This window comes from Fundulus heteroclitus, chromosome 1 (genome assembly GCF_011125445.2).
Source record: "Fundulus heteroclitus isolate FHET01 chromosome 1, MU-UCD_Fhet_4.1, whole genome shotgun sequence".
NCBI classification, from domain to species: Eukaryota; Metazoa; Chordata; class Actinopteri; order Cyprinodontiformes; family Fundulidae; genus Fundulus; species Fundulus heteroclitus.
This window is the reverse complement of record NC_046361.1, coordinates 916944-928932: the sequence shown is the minus strand read 5'-3', so window position 1 is coordinate 928932 and position 11989 is coordinate 916944.

Sequence of the window (11989 nt, the reverse complement as noted above, 5' to 3'; positions counted from 1 at the left end):
GTAATTTTCTCTGGTCCCCTGCCTGATCTGACCAGTGATGACATGTTTAGCCGCATGTCATCATTCAACCGCTGGTTGTCTAGGTGGTGTCCAGAAAACGACGTGGGCTACATTGATAACTGGAGAACTTTCTGGGGAAAACCTGGTCTGATCCGGAGAGACGGCATCCATCCTACTTTGGATGGTGCAGCTCTTCTTTCTAGGAATCTGGCCGGATTTATTAGTTCTCCTAAATGCTGACAACCCAGGGTCCAGACCAGGAAGCAGAGCCGTAGTTTAACACACCTCTCTGCAGCTTCTGTACTGTTACCCACCCATTATCCTATTGAGACGGTGTCTTTCCCACGGCCAAAACTTAACAGATCAAAAACTGATCTAAAAGGAACAAATCATAAAAACCTAATAAAAATCAATATGGTTCACCTTGAACCTAAAAATAAAATAATAAAATGTGGTCTATTAAATATAAGGTCTCTCCCTCCAAAGACTTTGTTAGTTAATGAATTGATTTCTGATAATCAGATTGATTTGTTTTGTCTCACAGAAACCTGGCTACAAGAGGACTACGTTAGTATAAATGAGTCAACCCCCTCCAGTTATTCAAATTTCCACATTCCCAGATCTGTGGGAAGAGGAGGAGGAGTGGCAACTATCTTTCAGTCTGATTTATTAATTAGTCCCAGGCCAACTAATAATTACAGTTCTTTTGAACATTTAACCCTCAGTTTCCCTCATCCAAACTGCAAAGCAATAAAACCTCTTCTGTTTGTTGTTTTGTATCGTCCACCAGGCCCTTACACTCAGTTTTTGGATGAGTTGTCAGATTTCTTATCTGATTTGGTGTTAAATACTGATAAGGTTATTATAGTGGGTGATTTTAACATCCATGTTGACACTGAATGTGATAACCTTAGTGTAGCCTTTAAAACTATCCTAGATTCAATTGGTTTTGCTCAAAATGTGCATGAACCGACGCACTCTCGGCTCCATACTTTAGACCTTGTTCTGACATATGGCATTGATTGTGAAGAATTAACAGTATTCTCTCACAACCCTGTCCTGTCTGATCATTTTTTAATAACATTTGAGTTTAATCTAACTGAATTCTCCACCCCCAAAAGAGGGTTCCATTATAGTAGATTTTTATCGGATAATGCTGTATCAAAACTTAAAGAGTCTGTCCCCTTTTTAATATCCTCAGTATTGCAGAAATGCCCTGTAGATGGCAGCATTGCTGTTTCTTCCCATTCACAAATCGATACCTTTGCTAACAATGTGACTTCCTCATTGCGTTCTGCATTAGACAATGTAGCTCCCTTGAAAAAGAACGTGATTATTCACAGGAAGCTGGCTCCTTGGTTTAATTCAGAACTGCGTTCCTTGAAGCACAATGTTAGGAAATTGGAGAGAAAATGGCGCTCTACACACCAAGAGGAATCCTACTTAATCTGGAGGGACAGACTATTGTTGTATAACAAGACCCTCCGCAGAGTTAGAGCAGCATATTTTTCATCATTAATTGAAGAGAATAAAAATAATCCTAGATTTCTCTTTAGTACAGTTGCCAAACTTACCCAGAGCCACAGCTCTGTTGATCCATCCATTCCCTTAGCTCTTAGTAGTAATGATTTTATGGGATTCTTCATAAATAAAATTGATGCCATTAAAAATAAAATAATTGGCATCCTCCCAAACATGATTACCTCGTCCTCAGTAAGTGAGGCAGCATTGGAGGAATCTTTAGAATCTGCGCAGTGTTTGAACTGTTTAGAAGCAGTAGAGCTTTCTGAGCTATCTAAAATTTTAGCTTCATCTAAACCTTCTACCTGTATGTTAGACCCAATCCCAACCAAGTTGTTTAAGGACATATTCCCTTTGATCAGTGGCACTATTTTAGACATGAATAATCTATCCTTAGTAAATGGATATGTACCACAGGTTTTGAAAGTAGCTGTTATTAAACCTTTACTTAAGAAACCTTCTCTTGATCAAGATGAGTTAGTAAATTACAGACCTATATCTAATCTTCTTTTCTTATCTAAAATTCTTGAGAAAGTAGTTGCTAATCAACTTTGTGAACATTTACAAAGTAATGACCTACTTGAGGAGTTTCAGTCAGGCTTCAGAGCTCATCATAGCACTGAAACAGCTCTGGTGAAGGTCACTAATGATATTCTCATGGCCTCAGATAATGGACTTGTGTCTATACTTGTCCTGTTAGATCTCAGTGCTGCGTTTGATACAGTTGATCACAATATTCTCCTACAAAGACTTGAACATACTGTAGGGATTAAGGGGAAAGCATTAGGCTGGTTTAAATCTTATCTGTCAGACAGATTCCAATTTGTTCATGTTAATAATAAATCTTCCTCAAACTCTAGGGTCACCTGTGGAGTACCACAGGGTTCAGTCCTTGGACCAATTCTATTTACTATATATATGCTTCCGATTGGCAAAATTATCAGACAGCATGGGATTAATTTCCACTGTTATGCTGATGACACTCAGCTATATTTATCCATAAATCCTGATGAATCCAATCAATTACTTCGACTGCAGTCATGTCTTGATGACATCAAAAGCTGGATGACTTTAAATTTCCTGCATCTAAATTCTGACAAGACCGAAGTTTTAATCTTTGGGCCAGAGTCCTCAAAAAATAAACTTCTTAACCAATCACTTAATCTGGGTGGCATTAACCTGGCCTCTGGTAATAAAGTAAAAAATCTTGGTGTTATTTTTGACCAAGACATGTCATTTAAATCCCATATTAAACAGGTTTCCAGAGTTTCCTTTTTTCACCTCCGGAATATCGCCAAAATTAGAAACATTCTGTCCAGGAGTGATGCTGAAAAACTGGTCCATGCATTTGTTACTTCAAGGCTGGACTATTGTAATTCTTTACTATCAGGAAGTCCACAAAATGCAGTTCAAAGCCTTCAGCTGATCCAAAATGCTGCAGCAAGAGTTCTGATGAAAATCAACAAGAGGGATCATATTTCTCCAATTTTAGCTTCCCTTCATTGGCTTCCTGTTAAATCAAGAATAGAATTTAAAATTCTTCTTCTAACGTATAAAGCCCTTAATAATCAAACTCCATCATATATCAGAGCTCTGATTACCCCGTATGTTCCTAACAGAGCACTTCGCTCTCAGACCGCAGGTCTGCTGGTGGTTCCTAGAGTCTCTAAAAGTAGAATGGGAGGCAGATCCTTTAGCTATCAGGCTCCTCTCCTGTGGAACCAACTCCCAGTTTTGGTCCGTGAGGCAGACACCCTGTCTACTTTTAAGACTAGGCTTAAAACTTTTCTTTTTGACAAAAATTATAACTAGTGACTCATGTTACTCTCAGCTACCTTTATAGTTTTACTGCTATAGGCTTAGGTTACTGGAGTATATCAGGATCTAATTTTCTCACTATATTGAGTTCTACTGTTCTTCAATTATGCATTATGTGTTGTCATTCCTGCTTTAACTTTCTATTCTCTCTCTTTTCTCTTCATAGTAGGTACACCTGGTCTGGCGTTCTGTTAACTGTGACATCATCCAGAGAAGACGGCTCACCCGCTACTACCATCTAATGTAGAACAGATTACTAGATCAATGTGTGCTTCTGTGCTTTTTTGTTTCTCTTGTTGTGTCTCTGTTCTGTCTTCTGTAACCCCAGTCGGTCGAGGCAGATGACCGTTCATACTGAGCCCGGTTCTGCCGGAGGTTTTTCCTTCCCGTTAATGGGTGGTTTTTCTTCCCACTGTCGCTTCATGCTTGCTCAGTATGAGGGATTGCAGCAAAGCCATGTACAATGCAGATGACTCTTCCTGTGGCTCTACGGTTCCCCAGGAGTGAATGCTGCTTGTCGGGACTTTGATGCAATCAACTGGTTTCCTTATATAGGACATTTTTGACCAATCTGTATAATCTGACCCAATCTGTATAAAATGATTGAACTTGACTTTGTAAAGTGCCTTGAGATGACATGTTTCATGATTTGGTGCTATATAAATAAAATTGAATTGAATTGAATTGAACTACACTCTCCAATATGTAAATGTGCTTCAGGTTCTGGTCAAACGTTACAACCACAGCTATCATTCGAGTATTTAAATGGCCCCTGTCAAAGTCACCGCTACTAACATTTTTCAGGTGTTTCAGAATTTGTACGGGACTAATTCCAAACGCTGCACAAAACTCAAGATAGCATTTAAGCAGGGCGACCATGTCAGAATTTCCAAAGTGCGTGGAGTGTTTGACAAAAAATATGAACAAAGTTTCACGGATGAAATCTTTACAGTTACAGAAGTGATTCAGCGATCTCCACCCGTCTTCAAACTGAAAGATTTAGACGGGGAGCCCGTCCAAAGCTCTTTTTACACTGAAGAGCTTCAAAAGGTGAAAATGTCAAAAAACAAAATGTATCAAGTGGATAAAATATTAGGCAGACGCACAGTACGGGGGGGTCAGACAGGTCTTAGTTCACTGGAAAAATTGGCCGGAGAAATTCAACAGCCGGGTGAAAGCCAATGACCTGCGTGATGTATAAAACAAGGCGCTGCTCCCTGGAGGGCTGACATTGCACCATGGATCGCATGGCCGAGGACCAAGGGTTTCATCTGACGCTACCATCCAATGCAAGCGTTGACGTTTTTAAGGATAATAGCATATCTAGTTTCCGGGTGGATTTAGCCGAGCCTATTAATTTACAAGGTCAGTGGCAAGTGGCTTTGACGGAGGTTTCGTACCCTCACACATGGCGTAACGTCCCCTCAGAAAATGCTTATTTTGAATGGCGGAAAGCGGACAAGGAAAAAGTCCAGCGCATACAGATTGGAAACGGATACTACACTAATTTGAATCAGCTTATCACAGAGATTGAAGCCCATCTGAGAAAGATAGATTCTGATATTTATTTCAAAGTTAACCGCACAGCCAACATACTCCAATTTCAAGCCGGAGCTCAGAACCACCTACGCTTTCCCGCTCCAATAGCATACATGCTTGGAATGGAACCCGGAAAATTGGTCAAATTCGACCACTGGCACGCCCCTCACCCTATAGATTTTAGGGCGGGCTTCTATCATTTGTATTTATACAGCAACGTTGTTGCCTCACAGATGGTGGGTGATATTCATGCACCGCTATTGCAAACCGTCTAGGTCCGAGGTATATTTGGAGATGTTATAACTGAAATCTTCCACAAACCCTACTAAATTCCTGTTGCCAAGAAACACGTTGAAAATATACAAGTTGAAATAAAAACGGATCAGAACACCCTGGTGAAATTTACATACGGAAAGTGCATTGTGAAGCTGCATTTCAGACCCGCGGCCTCACATAGATGAAAACAGAATATGCATATAAAAACACAGGACTGCGGCTGGAATCATTCATAGCAGTGCCACCAGTCGCATCAGCAATGCTTAAGCGCTGTAAAACGTGAGAAGGAAAAAAAATCAAGAAAACATGGTTTTCCTGAGAGAGGACCCACACCGTTTCGTCTCCTATTACCAAAGCCAGGTTGGGGGCGCTTTACCCGGTTTCTATGGCGCTCCCGTTATGTACGGGCGTGGGATTGGTTCCATATTTTCAAAACTATTTCGTTTCGTATCGCCCCTAGTTAAATCCGGCTTTGCTATAGCGAAACCCCATCTAAAAAAGCCGGCCACAAACATTGCCTCGGACGTCATAGGTAAAGCAATGACCAAAATAACAGGTGTGAATAACCAGGAGGTGTCAGGGGTTATGGTTTTGTCAAGAAGAGCCAGAAAGAGACCTCCGGGGCAGCGTGTTTGGCGTTCACAAAAACTCGCACCGCGGAAGAACAAGCCAGTTCGCAACAGCAAGCCTAGGAGGAGGAAGCCTTCTGCGAGCAAGCATATATTTAACTGATTTAATATTTTCAGTAAAAATCTATAATTGCTCTTTTACATCAGAAATCATCAGAATGCACCCTGGCCGAACTCGACCTGTTCACCGTCCCCATGACTCAACTATCTATCGAAGATAAGGTCTACACCGAAATACTACCTGTGTCAGCTATTACAGACACGGGGCCTATTGAGTTCTTTATCCCTGGAGATGGAGAAAAATACCTGGATTTGAACGACACCTTGCTGCATGTCCGTCTAAAAATTACCAACGCAGACGGGAGCGATCTAGCTAATGATGCAGCTGTCGGACTCATAAATTACCCGTTGAATACAATGTTCAGTCAATGCAACGTTATTCTGGGAGATAGGTTAATTTCACAGAGTAGCGCGACTCATCCTTACAGGGCGATGATTGAAACTTTACTTAATTATTCGGAAGATACTTCCGCAGGTCTCTTTTACAATGATACCGCAGGAGCTATCGACTCAATCGTTATGACAGATGGTCCTAACTTGGGTATGAACCGCAGAGCTTCATTCACCGCTAATTCAAGGGAATTACACCTGATGGAACGCTTCACGCTGATATATTCTTCTGCGGAAGACTCCTATTGAATTCTGTCGACATGAGAGTTAAATTGACCAGAGCTAGCGATGCATTCTCTTTGATGGGGCCTCGTGATTCAACCTTCCGACTGAAAATTCTAGGGGCTTCTCTATATTTGTGGAAAAAGTTTCAGTCTCCCCGGCTATCAGGCTCGGGCACGCTTCAGCATTAATGAGGGGAAATGCCCTATATCCTCTTTCGCGCGTGAATGTGAAAACATATTCTATCCCGGAAAATTCCAGGATATGTACACAGGAGAATCTGTTTTTAGGAACCATGCCTAAATTTGTTGTTTTAGGTATGGTCAACCACGAGGCGTTCACAGGAAGGAGAAGCATGTCCCCTTTCAACTTTAAGCATATGGATGTGGAATATTTAGCTCTCTGCAAAGACGGCAGACAGGTGCCTGCCAAAGCGTTTCAACCACAATTCAACGACGGTATTTCAGTCAGGGAATATTACAACAAGGTCAATCTCAACCCGAACGAGGACGCTGACGCTCTGTCACCGGTGTGTAACGGGAATTTGAGACTGGAAATGAGGTTCAGAGTTCCTCTGCCTCACACGACCACCCTGATTGTGTACGTGTGTTACGGTTCAATTTTGGAAATCGACTCAAAAAGGCAGGTCCTGGTGGATTTTTATTAAAACATGAATAACCACGAGATCGAGAGTTTGATGCATCATCTGCTGGGGAACTTATTTCACGGCGTCTGGGCATCTGATCAGCTCGTGCTACTGAAATGCAGGTACAAAGGACCCGCCTATTTCATTGTAAACACTCATCCTTCACACATGCCTGGAGAACACTGGCTAGCTTTGACTTTGGAAGAGAATGATCAAGCCACCTTTTTCAACTGTTACGGATTCAGTCCTGATTTTGAATTTTATCCACCAAGCATAGTGAGATTTTTAAAAGATAGATCCTCGAAAATATTGTATCATAATCGTCAACTTCAAGACACTCTATCCGTCGTGTGCAGTCATCATTGTGTTTATTATCTGTGTCGTAAAGCCTGTGGGCTTTCAGTGCATGACATATTGGCTACCTACCACGATGATGTGTATAAAAATGATGTCATGGTATATGATTTTGTGAAAAAATATCAGCATTGTATCAAAAATAGGGCCTCGTTTAATCATGGAACTTGCTCTTTACAAATGTTTAAAGATTGTTACTAGCTGTAACTTGTCTAAAATAAAAACACTGTACGCGTGAATAATTTGAAACATTAAAGTCTTCTTTATTACAAATTAATTTCTCCAGTTTTTATTTCATACAGACTTTTAGGGTGAAAATTTCAATGCAGGGGTTTTGTTGACTCTCTTGCTTCGAGCACGTCCGTTCTCAGGGGTGGGATGCTCAAAGTCTATTCCGGGGTATTTAGGAGACAGCACAACTTTTCCTTTTTGGTTCATGACGGGTTTATCTTTGTTCTTCTCCGATACACCTGTTTCTGTCATCCTTCTGTATCGGTCACGAGCTTGCAGATTGCTGACTGACGACACGGGGGATGTTAAGCTCCTTCAGGGCTGCCATGAACGGTGTCCAACCTACAGGTTCCTGGGTCTGTGTTTTCCTCTTAAATGGGAGCAGAAGGTTTTTGAGCAAATCAACCAAATGTGAGCCCCCCCATCACACGATCGCGGTAAACAAATTCCCCTTTCGAGGTCCAACTCGTACCAACTTCCGACAACTTTTTCAGTATGTATTCAGCGTTTTTGCGATCTCTGTTAGGTAAAGCTTTTAAAATGTCGTTAGCGGTCTGATCCAATTCAGCAAAAGAGGTTGTAAAGCCGGTAGAACCAGATCCAGAGTCAACCTCCATTTTTTCAGGCACAAGGTCACGTTGCATAGTTAAAGTCACTCTGGGTTCCTCAAGCTGACCTTGTTTCATTAGAGTCAGATACCTCTGGAGCAGAGCATTGTACCTTTTAATTTTTTCATAAGAACTCAGTCCCGGTTCATTCAGTATTTATCTCATTTTAGAATCCAAATCCTCTTCAGCGGTCTGTCTGATGGAAGGGTCCAACGGGGTCAAACGTTTGAACTGATGCGGTGAAACCAGACATCTTTTGCGCAGTCCTAAGAGACATTTTTTCTCCTGAGAAGACCTCTCACCAGCTCTCCGATTAAAGGAGCGACGGCAGTCAGCAGAGGAAGAATAAAACCGCCCGTTTGATTTTTCAAAACCAACTGCTTGCGTTTTAAACTGGTTCTTTTATCAGCCAGCAGTCTGATGATCTTTTTCTACTTTTCCAATTTTCCAAAGGAGATACTTTTACGTTACCTTTTAACATATTGAGAGCTATCTCATACAGGGCTTTGAGAAAGTCGGGTGAGCAGTGGGTTAGAATTTCTTTACGTTTCTGCGGCGTTGCTTGACAGAGCGCTCTGAATAAGGGGGCATTCCTTCTTATGCGCACCGACATGATGAATTAATTTAATTTAGGTAAATACACAGTTGACCACTGACCTGGGAGCATTCCAGTTCTCAGTCTGATACGATCTGGACAAGTGGGAGTCAGATCCACGATTAAATACCCGTGAGGTTCTCTGGTGGCGTCTTGAAATCTCTCCATAAAGAAAGTTTTCTCTGACGGAAATATTTGACGGGCTAATATATTCAGCTGCAGTTTATCTCTGGGGTTCTTAAACAACACCATATAATTAACGTTTAAACTAATGGTACGAGTGTACTTCCCTTTATGAAAAATATTTTGAGTTAACATTTATAACACTCATATTTTTATGATGCTTGTATTTGGTGAAACTTTTGACCACTTCCGTATGGTCTGAAGCTTGTAAAATCACATCGTCTAAAATAACCAAAGAATTTTGATCAGGAGGAAACAGATATTCATCATCAAAATAATCAGGTAGTCCTTCAATGAATTTAATCTTTTTATTCATTTTTTGCAATTCAGAATACATACTTTGGAAACAGGTGTAAATCCTGACTATATTTTCAGGAACTGCATCCATTACATGGTTACAATTTTGCAAAACACTTTTAACAAAAAAAGATTTACCACAACCACTCGGCCCTGCTATTAGAAGTGAAAAGGGAGTTTTTAATCAAGGATCAAATTCAACCTCCTGTGTTTCACGGGACAGCGCCATTTTTTTTCTCAGTTAGCCTTTAATAGCCAAACGGAAGAGTTGTACCGTCAGAAAAAAATCGTTCTCTTGTCATACACCACGCGGAGCTTTTTCTGAAATGTGGCAATTTGAAGCTGGAAGTTTCTTTTTTGCCTTCTGATGGTGTGCTGTGGAGCTTGTAAAACATCCCCTGTAGAACCTTGCAAATAACCTTCAACCAGGTCTTTCACACTGTCAAAATTAACTCTCTCACTGCATTCACGAGTCAGAGTGATACCTTTAAACTTCATCACAACCCGTTTCTGGCTTCTCGTCTTGTAAGCGTAGCTTTTTGGGCCTGCGGAAACAAATTCCTCTATCAAGTCACCTGACAGTTCATCAGTGAAGTCACCAAGTAAATGTCACAGCTCGAGGGAGGTCTGACCCGGTTTAACCACGTAGATCAAGCTGTGTGTGTCAATGTACAAAACACGCTGTTTAAGTCTTTCGAGACAGGAGCACAATTTCAGACGCGCGTGGGCATTTGTAGAGGCAGCGATGAAGACATTATTCACCTTGTTGGGTGGAGCGATACGTTTGTTGTATTTCCACTGAACCATACACATGTCATGGTTCAGGAAGTGAAAGTAGCTCACTGTGTATTTACCTGAAAAAAGGAAGTTAAAAAACTCTTCGGGCTCGCTCACGATGCTCGTCTGAGTCAAATCATTTCTCTGTGCAAATTTGCCCCAAAAACTGTTCAGACACAGTTTAGCCACCTGACTTTTAGCCGGATTCACCTCAATCTTCCGTACATCTAGCTGGATGCCTTGCTCACGTTTGTAGTCTGCCACATATTTCAAACGACTTTCCTCATCCGTAGCTTCAGCAGGGAAACCTGAAGCCTTCTGCTTATCCTTGAGAAAAGTGTGGATATACGGTTTAAAGATTGAACTGCTTTGTTTTTCAAAATGCCAAACTTCAGTGATTTTAGGAAGCCGATATCCCAGTTCCAGAGCCTTGCTGAAATCCACACTTACCCATACACCTGTTAGCGCTCTATCTTCGTCAGAGTGGCTGCAAGGACCCGTCTGGTAGTTAATTTCGGCGCAAGCCCGGCACAGTGTCAACACCAGTTTACCTGTAGACGTCTTGTACGGCAGAACGGGGAAAAACAGACCACGAGGCGGGTACACGGTCGCCCTGGTGAAGCCGAAATAGTTATGAGGATCACCAAAATCTTTGCAAATGATTCTGGGGTGACCGAGTGGATAGCTGCAGCTGGCATTCACAAATAGATTTGTGGCACCTACAATAGGGTTACCACATTTGTTTGAAATTTTATTTGTGTTTATTTGGTGATTTTAAGTTTCAGTAGTTTTTCTCTGTAAAAGTGGGGGGCGGAACTTTTGTTTCTCTCTTGTTGCACTGGGAGCGGTAAAGGGGAGCACGCCTCCGCTGTTGCTCCAGACGTGATTTGGGAGAGAAACGATTCACATCCTGTCCTCACTTCTCCGCTTTCACCTGCTTAAAACAGGTTAGTAAATCGCCAAATATATGTGTATTCAGCCAAGCATTAGTTTAATTTATTGTGTGTGTGTATTTGACATTGTTTTCATAAGTATAAAAATTAAGTAAAGTTACTTTTGGAAGTGCATTTTCCCGAGTGGCTGACATGTTGAGCGCCATGAGTCCTCCAATGGAGATGGCGGTTAGGTTTATTTTGAAAACTCCTGAGCACTTGCTGTAGCATTTAAAAAGAAGGATTTAACAGCACTTATTTGCACCGTTTTATTCTGTGAATTTTTGTTTAATTTTGAATTTAATTATTTAATTCTTTGTTTATTGGAAACTGGTTAAAGTTAACATGAGCACATTCCATGCTGCATGTTTCAGTGACCTGTACATTTTACAGAAGCTTAATTTTGTATTAGTTTTATGCACATTTCTTGTGTAATTAACACTTAATTTAAGTGTTTTGAGCCAGTAGTAGGCTGTGATATATAAAGAAGTGACTTTATGCACAAAGACTGTGAATGTAAATACATGATAATGGAGATGTGTTCATCTCAGGAATGTATGTGACCAAGAAGATTTGGTAATGTAAATGTGGAACTGAAGATGGTTTAAAGGACTTTTGAACTGATTTAAGGAACTGAGTAAACAGAGTTTAAACAAGCTGAAGTTAAAATGTAGCAATGTTTGTGACAAATAAATGTTTAATAAAACAGACGTGATTTGGGAGAGAAACGATTCGCATCCTGTCCTCACTTCTCCTCTTTCACCTGCTTAAAACAGGTAACATATTTGTTAATGTGGTCATCATCCTTTGAGACCCGTAACAAATCTTGGGGGCTCGTCCGGGATCAGCGCCACCTGCTGGCTTGGAGCTGATCCATTGATGACATCTGGGACCAATGCTGGAGCTGATGC